The following is a 13,120-nucleotide window of genomic DNA, read 5'->3' as shown; positions in this document are numbered from 1 at the left end:
ACCCACTTCAGGGTGTTTGGGAGAGACACCACCACCCTTCTTCCCCTCCCAGAAAACAGCCACTGGTGATGTGAAATGGAGCTTTCAATATTCCCTTCACAACGTGGTGGTGATAACAATAATGATAATAAATCCCTTGTATGTTTTCCCCACAGGAAAACACACATCCAAACCATAATTTACCTGGATGTGCATAATGTCAGAGCTCAGCTTTGCCCTCAGCAGCTGTCACAGCCCTGGCAGCTCTGCATTGTCTCAGTTACTCACATGTCTCCCAGTTATTTTCCTCCTCCTCCTCCAGCCCCCTAACATATTTCCCACTGATGATGATATGCCAAGACTTGGCACACACGACTGGGAGAGGGAGAACAGCCTTAAAGGTCAGGCTTGGTGAGGTTTGGAGGAGTTGCCCTCAGTTTTCTGCCCCACAGGAATAGCAGGGATTATTCCTGTTTCAGTCAGCTGTGGCAGTGCTGTCCTGCTGCTGCTGAGAGCAGGAATGTGGTGAAAACAGGGGCTGATATTTTAGGTGGTTCTTTACTTCTCACTGCTCCAGCAGTGGCTGTGGAATGACAGCTGAGAGAGCAGAGCAGCAAAATGTGTGCTCAAAGCAATTTGTTTTCGTGAAACTCGGAGGTACCTGATATTCTGGCTTTTCCACAAAGCCTAGAATTTAGGATTCCTGCTCGTTGAAGCGGAGTGATGGTTAAATGTAGCCATATATCCTCTTTGCTTTTAGTGCTTCTGGAACTGCAGCTCACATCACCTAGAAGCTCCTGCGGTGGTGAGAGTGATAATGTTAATTTGGCAGGGAGCAGCAATGTAAACACTTCTAACAATGCTCATTGCCCTGGGAAGAACTGGAAGTGGAAAAAGGAATTTTTTTTTGAATGAAGGGTGTGGTGAAAAAACCTTTCTCTGGAAACCCTCTGGGCTTCTATCTCCATCTGAGGTATGATTCAGTGTTGATGTGGCAGTGAGATTTGCCCTGAGCTCTGTTTCCAAAGCAATGATGGGCTGGAAACTTTCCACAGGCAAAGGTTTTCTGCTGGGAGGTGCTGATTCAGTGAGCTCAGAAAACCTGCCGTGCGAGAGATTCTGGCTGGAATCTCCTCACAAATCAAGGCAGTGTGGCTTGCTCTGAGCCCTGGTAGAGATGGCCTTTGTTTGGAGACAAAACACTGCTGAAAGCTCCATTCTGGAAGGTCCCAAAAATGTTTTCTCAGGGAATATGACAGTGTGAAGAGAGAGATTCTACCAAGTCTTGGCTTGGTTACACTTAGAGAAGCTTTTGGAGAGATCTGGCTGAGTGGAGGGTGTTTGAGAGGCAGGTAGCACAGAAATCAAAGCTGGTTTTGGTTGGAATGCAGCTCCCTTTCCCCTCCTCTGGAAGGACAATTACACATTCCTGCTTCACCAAATCCTACAAATCCGCCCGGATCAGCACAGAGGACACTTGATACCTCAACATCTGTGCTCTTAATTGAACACTGAATTGAGCTCTCTGAAGCAGGAATTCTCCAGTTTCTGCCCATCCCTGGTGCTGAAGGCAGGGGTGTCAAACGGGGCCATGGTGACCCAGAGGGATCAGAGCTGTGTTATCTCATCCCTGTGAGCAGAGGTGCACAGAGAAAGGAGCTTTAAACCCTGGTGGCATCTCAGCAGAAGTGTCAGGCAGTCAGAGCTTTCCCTGACAGCTCTGAGGCTTGGTAAAGGGGCAGCCAGCTGAGATGAGGAGCTTCAGTTTCCATCCCTGGATCCAGGCTGGACACCAGAGAAAAGAATGAGGTCAGGATGACAGAAACAGCACAGGCTGAGGAAAGGCAGAGCATGTCAGGCAGCATCTCCCTGGTGTTTTTCCATGACCTCACCAGGCTTGGTTTCTCACCTCCTGAAGCCCAGGAGGCAGAGCAGGGAGTCTGGATCCTAAAGAAGGGCATGCACTTCATGCTGCCCTGATGAAAAATACCTCTGTGTGGAGCTGGATCATTTCTTTAGGCTCACAAGCATCCCACAGCAGCTGCCTTGTCTCCCTGCTGTATCCCACCAGCAGCTCCTGAAAACTGCAGTCCTTTCCCCTCTCCCTGCCTTCCCAGGCATATAACCAAGGCAATAAAGACTTTTCAACTCTCAGTGCTCTTGCACTGGTTCAATATCCTTTCTTGTTACAGAGTCTTGTTACAGGTTTTTCTAAACCTCAGTTTAGAAAAGGTTGAGGCTCACACGATGCCCAGAGCTGTAATGCTCCCTTTCCTACAATAACACCTATTTTTCTCAACTGCACATCTGTGGCTTGTTCCTCTCTGTCAAGGGAACTGAAAAAAAACCAATTTTGTCAGCTTCTCCTTCCTCACCCTCACTGGCCAACCCTTGTTTCCTCTAGCACTTCATGCTGCTGCAGAAAAAGAAGATTATGAATGCTGCCAAATCATCTCCAGAATGATTGAATAAATACTATGAGACCCTGAATACTATTAAAAATATTTTGCAAAAAGAGGAAAAAAACCCCTCAACTCAAAGACAACTCCTGAGAAATTCCCAGCCTCAGGCAGCGACAGTGAAGCTCCTGATAAGGGCAGCTGTGGCACTGAATTTTTGTTCCATTGCCAGGACTAGTGCTGCCTGATAGAGCAGTGCAGGACACAAAGTTATGGGATGCACTGGGCATGGAGAAGTGGGAAAAGTGGGGACATGGAAAGGTTGGGAACACCAGAGCATGGAGCTGAAAGATGGGGAAGACCTCACGTTTGGATAGCTGTCATGCAGGAGCTTGGATGAAGCTATTCCCAACTAGCTGCAGAGGGAAAAAAAAGATTAAAAAAAGGAGATTTTGCTAGCTTCACACATGCACACACACGCATCTTGCAGTGTGTCTGCAAGGGAAATCTCCTGACAAACTGGAATGTGTGACTAAAACTTTGTGAGTTTTCCCCCAGGGCAGCAGCTCTTCCATTGGCACAAATCACCACCCCTCCACTGCCTGATGGATTTACCTCCCTTTGTGCTCCCCAAGAACCTGAGCAGAGGCTCTGGCCACTGCTCCCTGCTGGGAATCCAGAGGTGCAGATTGACACCATCAGGTTCTTTGAAAGCCCATCCTTCTGTCCCAGAGGCAAAACGAGCCAGCCTGGAGCATCTTCAGTGATTTGGAAGGTGCTCCTGTGTCCCTCTATAAATAGCCAGCTGCATTTAGCTCTCCCATGTTTCTAACCGTGGTTGCAGCCATGTGAGTTGTGCCTCATAAATTTGTGAAGCTCCCAGAGTTATTGCTCCCACTGTCTGGAGAGCACAAAAAAAGAAAAAAAACCCTGAGGAACTTGCAGGAGCTCAGTGCATACATCATTTCAGAAGTGTGGCTTGACCACTGGAGCTGAGTGGTCTCCCTGGCAGAGCTGAGTGTCTGTGAGGAGTGGGATTGTCCCAGAAAATGATGTTTTCTACCAGGATGGGTTCACCTGTGCCCCAGCTCTGCCTGCTGGGGTCAAGAGCTGCTTGTCCCAAGGGATTCACCCCACTGCAGGACAATGCACGTTGTCCTCCTCACTGCTCACCTCCTGTGCTCTGCCTGGAGTGCCAAACCCCTCAGGGTGTGCTCATCCTCCTCTCTGAGCAGCAGGAGTGGAAGGATCTGGGAGGAAAACACTGCTTTTCATTCTGTTTTCATTAATCTTCGCAGGGTGGTGACAGGAGCTGGGGAAACAATTTAGTGATGATCCACAGTGGCAGACCAAGCCTTCATCCTGCTGTCTCAGGGATGTCATCTCCACGGTGCCTAGGGAAGGGGGAAGCTGTGGAGCTCTTCTGTAATTACTGGGGTCACCAAAGTAGCTGCTCACACACACAGGATCCCTGCTCTGCAGCAGCTGCCTGGCAGATGGAGATTAAATGTAAACATCAGAACTGGTGAAATAATAACAACAAGCATGGTAATTGCAATAACAACCGTAATAATAAGGGTGTGTGTCTGGGGGGAAAGTGTTCATGGGAATTTCTGATTTGGGTTTCTCACTGGGCTTGTCAGTTTTAGGCTGTGCTCCAGCTTTGCCTGTTCAGTGTGTGCATAACACCTCAAAAATCAGCTTTTTTCTACCAACCCATGGTCATAAATTTCCTGTCTGTGTGTGCCTCTCTGCTGCTGCACTGATATTGATCCTTGAGGACAGGATAGGCTATCTGAAACCTTGGCACAGAATCCAGGATCTTGGTTGGATCTGGACCCTGAACCAGGTGCCCAACAGTAGAACACAAAAAAAAGTTCCAGATTTTAAAGATTTTACCAAAATTTTTAGGATTATTTGCTCTGCTTTCTAAAAATGAAACCTGTGTTGCAGACCAAGGGAGTGAAAAGTCCAAAGCCAGTTTTTTTTGTGCCTGAATATTTTGATTCCTGCAAAGCCTATACCATTATAACTGGTGAGAAATGGAGGTGGGATTGGACAGACTTTAAAAATATTTTTTTTTTTCATTTCCTTTAACTAAAATGTTATAAAATACACCTCTGCTTTAAATATGGTCTTGGATGGCTCCTGTGTCCCTTACTGTCACTGCAGATGTTACATCCCACCCAGATCTTCCTGTTGGTGGGCAGGCAGGGTTGACCTTTGAGAGCTTCACTCTCATTTTCTCAGCATGCAGAATTATTCCTGAAGTCACAAAAAATAAAATAAAAAAAAGGAGGAACACCATGCCTTCCACTTCCCAGACTGCTGAGTTTGAAATCATTGTTCTCTGGATTGCACTGGCTTTAACCTGGATGCTATTTAATCCCATCATCCAGCTGACAGCATTGTGTTAGGATGTATGGGATGGCTCTCAGGAGATTACTAGGCAGGCTGGGAAGGATCTTTTGGTTTGAACTCGCTGTATTATATTACTCTTGAAAATAAGAAAAGCCCAAGATTTGCCCTGATTTCACAGAGGTGTTGAATGATTGCAGGTGCTTTTGATTTTTTGGAATTGCGTGCTTTTAGGAAAAAAAAAATTAGGTCAACCTGGAGTTTCTGTGAACTAGATTTCTTCTTCTTCTTCTTTTTTTTTTTTTTAATGGAAAGGGAAAACTTCCTTCCATCCTTCCCAAAATTAATTTGTATGCAGACCTTACAACCCCCAGCACCTCCCTGCCTTGTTATCTTGCTGGTTGCAGCACTTTTTGCTGCACAAGTTGTGAAGCACACAGAGGCTCCCCAGGGAAAGCTCTGCAGTGTTTCACAGTCCTGGAACTGGATGGGAGAGAAAACACCAAGCTCACCTCTTAAGAACCGCCAGTGTGTGGTTCCAGAGCTCTTTTTCTGGCATTAGAAGGGATTTTATCTACAGTGTCAGGTAAGCAATGTGAGAATTTGGCTCTGTGCCTCACAAAGTCTGGTGAATTGGACACCATGTGGGACCTCCTGAGATGCTGTCAGTCAAGTCCTCTATTTATGAAGTTTTCAGCTCCCTTGATTATGTTAGCTCTTTATGACACAGGTGTGGTTAGACTTTTTTTTTTTTTTTAATAATCAGAGATACTTCCCACTCATGACTGAGTGGTGTTAAACAAAAAGTCACAAAGGTGTCTACAGCTCTGTGTGTCCACCATGCACAGCCTTGTTTCCAAAACCCACAAACCTCCTCTACTCTGCCTCTGAAGGGCAGGAGTAGCTGCTCCTTGAGGCTGAGATAATTTCTTTTCCCTCATGTTTGCTGATATTGAAGGTTACACCACAGAGAAAGAGCTGCCTGCTCTGGAGGAATGTGGTGTTTGACTGGGATTTGGTTTTAAAACAGAGCAGACAGGAGAGCACCAAAACTAAGGACAATGGTGAAACCAAAAGCTCTGGAAAAGATGTCCTTGGAATTTGGAAGGATGGTAGAAGTCAGAAAAGCTTTCTTCCCTGAGAATGGCACTGAAAGAATGGAAAGGGTTCCTTATGATGGAGTTAAACTCAGAGCAGATAGTCACTTTCCATGCCAGAGAAAAACTGAGGAGGGAAATGAAGGTTTCTGATGATCACACTGGTAAGGAAAATGCTGAAGACAAGTGCCCATTTGCCTGAATTTAAGACCCAAGGACTGTATGCATCTTTCTTTACCCACCCAGCGTGGCAGAGGAGCCAAATCTCAGCCAAGTGTTTGTGCTTGGACATCTCTGCTGGCATCCCTGGGTTCCTCCTGCAAGTCTAGGTGAGAATTGGATCTCCTGGAACTGCTAAAAAACACCCTGGCATGTGATAACTGCAGGCTCCTGGCAGGATGCTCCCTCTCCAAAGCACATTCCTGAAGGTTCAGTCAGTGCTGCTAGGGCAGCCTTTTGTGTGTGTGTGGAGAAACTGCCTGGAATTAAGTACCTAAACCCTTGGTGAGCTGCTTTGGGGTGGCATAAACAATGTCATCTGGAGATGACTGTTCTTCTCCTCCTTTCAGCCCAGAACAATTGGGGTAATGGATGAGGTTTCCTGGACAGATGAGTGTGACTCACCCAGCTTGATGGACAGAAGGGAGGGGAAATGAAGTAAGGGGCCAAAAATAGTCTTAGAGACATTGGCTTGGAAGGAAGGACAAAACAGGGCACAGGCTAGGAAATAAAAGACCTACAGTGATGTGACATTAAGACCATCTGGACAATGTTTGGCAGCAGCTGAAAAGCAAACAAAGCCCTGAGAAGGGTTTCTAAAAGTGAGGGGAATATAAACGACATACTGATGGGCAAGTGCTTAGAAAGAACCTCTCTCTCCTGATTTATCTGCCTTGGTGCCTTCAGGTTTGAAAAGGGGCAGCCCAGAGGCAAGGAAAAAAACCCAAAACAACATTTTCTCAGGGAATATGACAGTTTGAAGAGAGAGAATCCACCAAGACTTGGCTTGATTACACTTAGAGAAGATTTCTAAGGAGAGATCTGGCTGAATGGAGGGTGTTTGAGAGGCAGGAAGCACAGAAACTCTCACCAGCCGTGCAAATAATCCCAAAAATAATAGAAGAGCTCAGAGGGTGTCATGCAGAGTCGTGTAAGTGGACCTCTGTGTTTGCACAACATCTGCCAAAATGATTGAGGTTGCTAGGTGTCACTGCCAGAGAAATGAAGCAACAGTGATCGTGTTGAACGTGGTGAGAGGAGAACCTCAGAGCCTCGAAATTCTTGGGGGAAAACAACACTTTTGGGGCAGATCTTGGTAGCTGCTTTATGTGTGACAACAATCAGCCACCAGAATTGCTGTAGCTGAAGGGAAAGAAGGAGCTGCTGGATATTTTTCTGAACTGAGGAAGGTGGCTTCCCACAAGCCTTTTTTCCTGAAGAAAATCCCAAAGCAGAAAGTTTGCTGTGCTTTCCAGGATGGTGGTTTGGAATTTTCCCCCCCTGCCTATCTTTTTCTTAAAAATCCCAAACCAAACCAAACCAAACCAAACCAAACCAAACCAAACCAAACCAAACCAAACCATATCCTAACTATAACTTTTTCAGGCTGTGAGTCAAAGCAATAAGGAGAAAGAAGAAATGGTAGGGAAAAAAACCCTATTTAATTCCTTGTTCCTCTTCACCTGATAGCACTGATTTTGATCCAAGTGCCACAGCAACACTGTTGGGAATGTCTCCCCTATCTCCAGTCCAAAATTAGAGTGAAGGAACTTTGCTGGCAGGCAGCTAAGCTTTGTTTTGGGGGCAGCATATCTGTGTAGACAATCATGGTTTTGGACAGCAGCTGGGGATGTTATCCACCTAGGCTGATGGATGGAACAGAAGTTTTCCTACCCAGCAATTGCCACAAGTCCAATAAAGTCCTTAAAAACACCACTGCTGCTGAAGTGGACAGGTGTGATCCTGTTAACTGCAGTGGCTTTGGACAGGGTGATTTTGCTTCCCTCCTCAAAGAGCAGGAAAACTGATTATCAGATTTGGGGTAAGACACATGCTTTGTGTGTTTCTAGCTGCTGTTTTGTTGTGTGTGGGTAAAGCAGGAAATTCCCTCTACCCCCCTCCTCCTTCTGGCTCTGTTCTTGTCTCCCCAGCCCTGGTTTCTGGATCCTTTTATCACCAGGCCCTGCTGCAAAGTTCCTTCTTATCTAAATTGGCTTTTGTGGTCTAGCATCTGAATGCCCCAGCACAGGGGAAATGATCCATTGCAGAAACACAACCCACAGGGCTTCAAACTGATGATTTCACACTGATTTCCCCACAATTGGCAACCAAGCCCCTGATTTCTGAGCTGGGCTCTCCCAGTTACTAAACTCACAAAATCTGGGAGTAGGAGCTGAATTATGTGAGGATTTTCAGGGAGGGAGTAAAGCCTCGTTAATTAGAAACTAATATAAGTGGAATTAAGAGTTCCTGCTCCAACACCAAAGGGCTGAGAGGAGTGTGATCTTTCCAGGAGTGTGTTTTCCCCGAGGTTTTCAGGTTCTTTATGAGCAAACAGAGCTGGGGAGGATTTCTGGGGTTCAAGCACATGGCTGGAGGAGACACCTGGTAGCAGCTGAGCTGTGGCAGCTCAGGGACAAGCAAGGGACAGTGATCAATCAGCCAGGAAACACTGCTCTGGGGCTCTCTGCAATGTCAGATCCACAAACGAGCCCGAGGAAAATGGAGGGGGTCAATCTGAGCATCAGCAACCCATTCACACAACAGAAAATAATCCTCTGATGGAGGTGCTTTATTTAAAAAGTCAACTGGCAAACAGGAAGCCAGAGAACAAGCCTGGAAGAGACATCTCCTCCATGGCGGTGCCCCAAGGCTGGTTATTCAAGATGGATTTTTGTCTAATCTCTCCTTCAATCTCTCCAGAGGTGGAGGTGTGACACACAAGCCCCAGGGCTCAGCTGCTCCTGCTTGCCTGGATGTTTTGTTTCCTGAATCTGGAGCTAATGACCTTTTCCTGCAATTGGCAGCACAATTCTGTGTCCCATCTGCCATGGGAATGGGAGGCAGGTTATTTCATTCCTCCCCAGAGCAGCTGAGGAACAGCTGAGGACATCTCTCACCCCTGCCTTTGCTGTCCTCTGAGCTGGAGAACCACAGTCCTGCCTTTGCAGGTCAGGATTTCCAGCCTCTCAAGCACAGCCCACGTTACTCTTGAAATCTGATGCCCCAAAAATGACCAAATAGGTAAATACACACAGTGTATCAGTGTGAAGAAGCAGAGGGCTGACTTCAGATGTGTTAGACAAAACTGCTGTGTTCATTCATCCAGACAGAAACTGCCTATATCACTCTTGGCTTACACGTAATCTGTGACCAGTTATAACCCCCAAATATTTTTATACTGTATTTGTACAATTGGTTATTCCTTCCAGGTTTGTCTTTAGGCTTTTAAGACAAATAATTTACTTTCTTAATCCTTTTCCCAGGTTAATTTCCCATTTTGTCAAGATCAGATTGGATTCCTCAGCCTGTTTTTCCAAAGCTTACAGGCCCTCTCACTTACAATCTACAAACTAATGAACGTAACTTCAACTCCCTCAAATCAATAACAATTTTGAATACAAAATGTTGAACTCGGTCTTTATCTGAATATTGCTGCAAATTGGCTTTTTATTATGCCCAGGTAATCTCTGCCTCACTCAATAATGTCTCCCTGAAAGGAAGCACAGAGAGAAGTCTCTCGGGAAAATGCAATTTGAGGCACCAGAGATATGTGTGGGGAAAGCAGGCAGGGTTTGGAGGCAGACCTGGCTCATGGTTGGGGTTCCACGCTGGCTTGGGGTCTCACCAAACTCGGGAAAGACATCAGGAATCTCTTCTTCACCAGGCAGTATAACCAGGAATGTGACTTTCACAGCCTGCCAGGCTGCGGTGACTCACTCCTCGGCATTGAAAAGGGACAAAACTTTAAAAAAAGTATTATTCCTTCACTTTCTTTTACTACTTGACGGCGGTCCAAAACTTCCTATAACACTCACCAGCAATTACACAGGCTGCCCAAGACTATCTGTTACCACGGGTATTTCATATGCAAAATGCAGGGCTCTGTGAATTCCTCTGATTCTTGAATCCATTCTTGCTGCAACAGCCAGGGGTGGAAGGGCTCATATAAAAAGAGAAAAGGTGATAATGGATGTGTCTGCATGCTCCACCGGCCAAAGATATGGGGCTAAGACACCTATTTATTACTGATTCTTTTAGCTGCTGCTTTGTTATATAAGAAAACTCCAACTTTTTTCAGGACTTGAAATGAGTTTACTCAGGTTCAAAGCTTCTTTAGTTGTGGTTTCCCCGTGTTTTATCTCACCTTTTCGACAGAATGCACCAAGCTGTAAATACGGGGTGCCCTGCCCATCTGAAATTGCGTGGCTGATTCAGCTCCAAAGTACAATAATTCATTTTAGAGTTTTCTCAATGCAGCAGCAGTTAAACCCCTTAAGCAGTTAAGTGATTTCCAACGGGACACTGACTTAATTAAGTGCATTTTGCATGTGCTCAGGTGTGTTTCAAGAGTCCCAGCTTCGGTGTGTGCTGGAATTTGTCTCCTCTAGGCTTTTAAGCAGCCACCCTTGGAAGGAGTGTAGGCAAGATTTCTGCCCTTTATAGCAATCCAGGCTGGAAAAACTGCACTGCAGCTGTAAGTGGTGCTGCTCCTTGGGAACCTGTCTGGTGCCAGCATGGCTAAATCTGCACAACTTCCTCGTGTCACACCCAGTGCAGCTGGAAGAATCTGCCAAACACACAGGAAGGACAAACACACTCTACCTTAAACGTTTTGTTTGCAGTAATCCAAAGTTTTCCTAAGGATTTGGGGCAGGACGTGCAGCTTCTGACGGGAAAGATTCAGGGAGGAGGTGCCCAGCAGGAAAATGCAGCACTGTTCCCACCGCTGGCTGCTCTGGAGACACCAGACAGCCAAAATCAGCACATTCTCAGGGAAGTTTTGCCTCTTCCAGGGGTTTCCAGCGCTGCTGGCCCAAACTGACCAGGGTGGAGGCAGCCCAGCATCTGGTGGTGCTGGTTTGTCCTGCTGGGAGAGGACATCAAAGAGGAGGGGATTTTTGAACACTGGGATTTTCTGCCTGCCATGGACATAATGATTTCCCCAGGTGAGCTCATCCTGTGCCTCTCAGTGAGTGCTGTCCTCACTTCCCAGCCCGTGGGGATTGGGAATTTCCAGCCCTGTGGGATTTGGGGTTTTGTGTGGCTGCTGGCTCTCCAAAAAGGGTGGGAGTGATCTTATAGTCTGAATTGTGTTGCCCTATTTTGGATAATCCACAGTCCCCCCCAAAAAGGGCTGTTCCTCACTCCAAGAGGTCCAAACAGAGCTAGGAGGCTTTTAAGACCAGCACTTTTCACTCTACAGCCATGTTTTATTTCTGCACCATATCAGTCACCTCCCACCACTGGAACAACAGGAGTTTTCATTGGACCTCTTTCCCATTCTTTCAGGATATACTAAATCCTCAAACAAATTATCTAAGGCATCTTGGAGACCTTACTTACCATGTTGTTACTGTGTTTTTATGGTAGAGTTTGTGCACATTATGAGCTTTTTTTTTTTTTTTTTAAATTAAATCCCAGGAACTGCTGGGAAGAGGGAAACACTTTGCCTCCTGTTTCACACATAAGAAAAACACAAATAAGAAAAACATAAGTCATGGACCCAGATGAAACAAATATTAGCCCAGCTCTGGATTTCATGGCCATCTCACTTTGCAGGGAGTGCAGAGGGCAGTCAGTGAGTCCAGCCCTTGGTCAGGTGGGATAACTACAGCAGAGCAAAGGAGATGAAAAGGCTATCCTTCCTGCCAGCTTTTTGGAGACAACTTTTGGCCAGGCAGAGGGGAGGAAGGCTTAGTGTCTAATCTAGTCTCTGGCTGTCCCCCAGGCATCTTTTGTGTGATCTCCAGCATCTCTTGTGCGCTGCCAAGCCATGCCCCTGTCACCATGTGATGAGCTCTGGCTCAACTTATTAACTTAACTCTGAGCTGACTTATTTCAGAGGCAGGAGAACCTGATCCTGTGCAGACAAAGCCACAAGGAGGGAAAGGAGGCAGAAGTGGCATCGCTGCACAGAACAAAGGAAGGGTTGCTTTGCCACCTGCTTGGGGGTGACATCATCTGACCACATAAGGAGTCGTGAAGGTGAAAATGAGGCTGTGAAATCACGTAATTAGGCGATTTTCTCCCCGCGATAAAAACTAAATTAAATATAGACGTTGAATAGTTGAATTAATTAGGGAGACACGTTGTGGTGTCTTCTCATGCTCTAATTTGTGCCATGCTGAAAAGTAGCTGCTTCTTCCACCTCTGCCTCCTTATAAATAAACCATATGTTTTCTGGATCAACTCATCCAATTATATCTTAATTGTTTTTAGGAGCACATCTCACTACTACATTAATTGTCATACAAGGATTTGTACACACAGGGTCAGATCCACACTGGTGATATTTTAATTATTATTACAGTGCAAACATGGTCTTTAATAGCTTATTAACACCAGAGGGTTTAGAAAACTTTCATCAGCAAACAGATACAAACCAGGATGTTTTCTGTCAGGGTTTTGGTTGACCTCCTTGATAATTTCTTTATAACATGTCTGAAGAGCATGGATAGAACATGGAAAGGGTCTCAGAAGCCTGGTTTGGATATTGGAATGCATCTGGTGATGTATCTGACACCACCACCCCCTCAGTGATGTCTGACATGCACTGTGTAGCAGATAAATTGCACCAGTGAAGAGGAGGGGTGATTGTCTCATTTTGTCACAGCTGCATTCCTGCAGTGTAGAAGGGCCACATAAGCTTTACAAATAACGTTTAGCCAGGTAGTTGCAATTTTAAATCGACATTTAAAAAAAACTCTGAGGAAGGCTTTGGTTTCTGAGCTGCCATTGACATTCAGTGGGGTTTATCCCCCTTTGGTGCTGCTGAATCTGCATCTCTTCTGTGTGTATTTTATGTGTGGTGAAAGACAGGCAGAGGACAAGAGATGCTGGGACTTGCAGTGTCTTACCTGGATTAGAGATTAATAAGGCTGGAACTTTGTGAAGAATAGGTCTTTGCACTTCTTTTAGTTCTGGCCCTGTGACAATTTTTACAGATAGATTTTTATTTTATTTTTTTTAATTGTTCTCTTATAAAGCAAAGGAAACATTTATCTTCAGATGAGCTTTGAGGTTGTAAAGCACACACATAAGCAGGAAGAGTTTTGGTAAGAGGCA

The sequence above is a fragment of the Lichenostomus cassidix genome, chromosome Z, assembly GCF_008360975.1.
Source record: "Lichenostomus cassidix isolate B80296 chromosome Z, HeHo_3.0, whole genome shotgun sequence".
NCBI lineage: Eukaryota > Metazoa > Chordata > Aves > Passeriformes > Meliphagidae > Lichenostomus > Lichenostomus cassidix.
Note: the sequence above shows the minus strand (reverse complement) of the source record.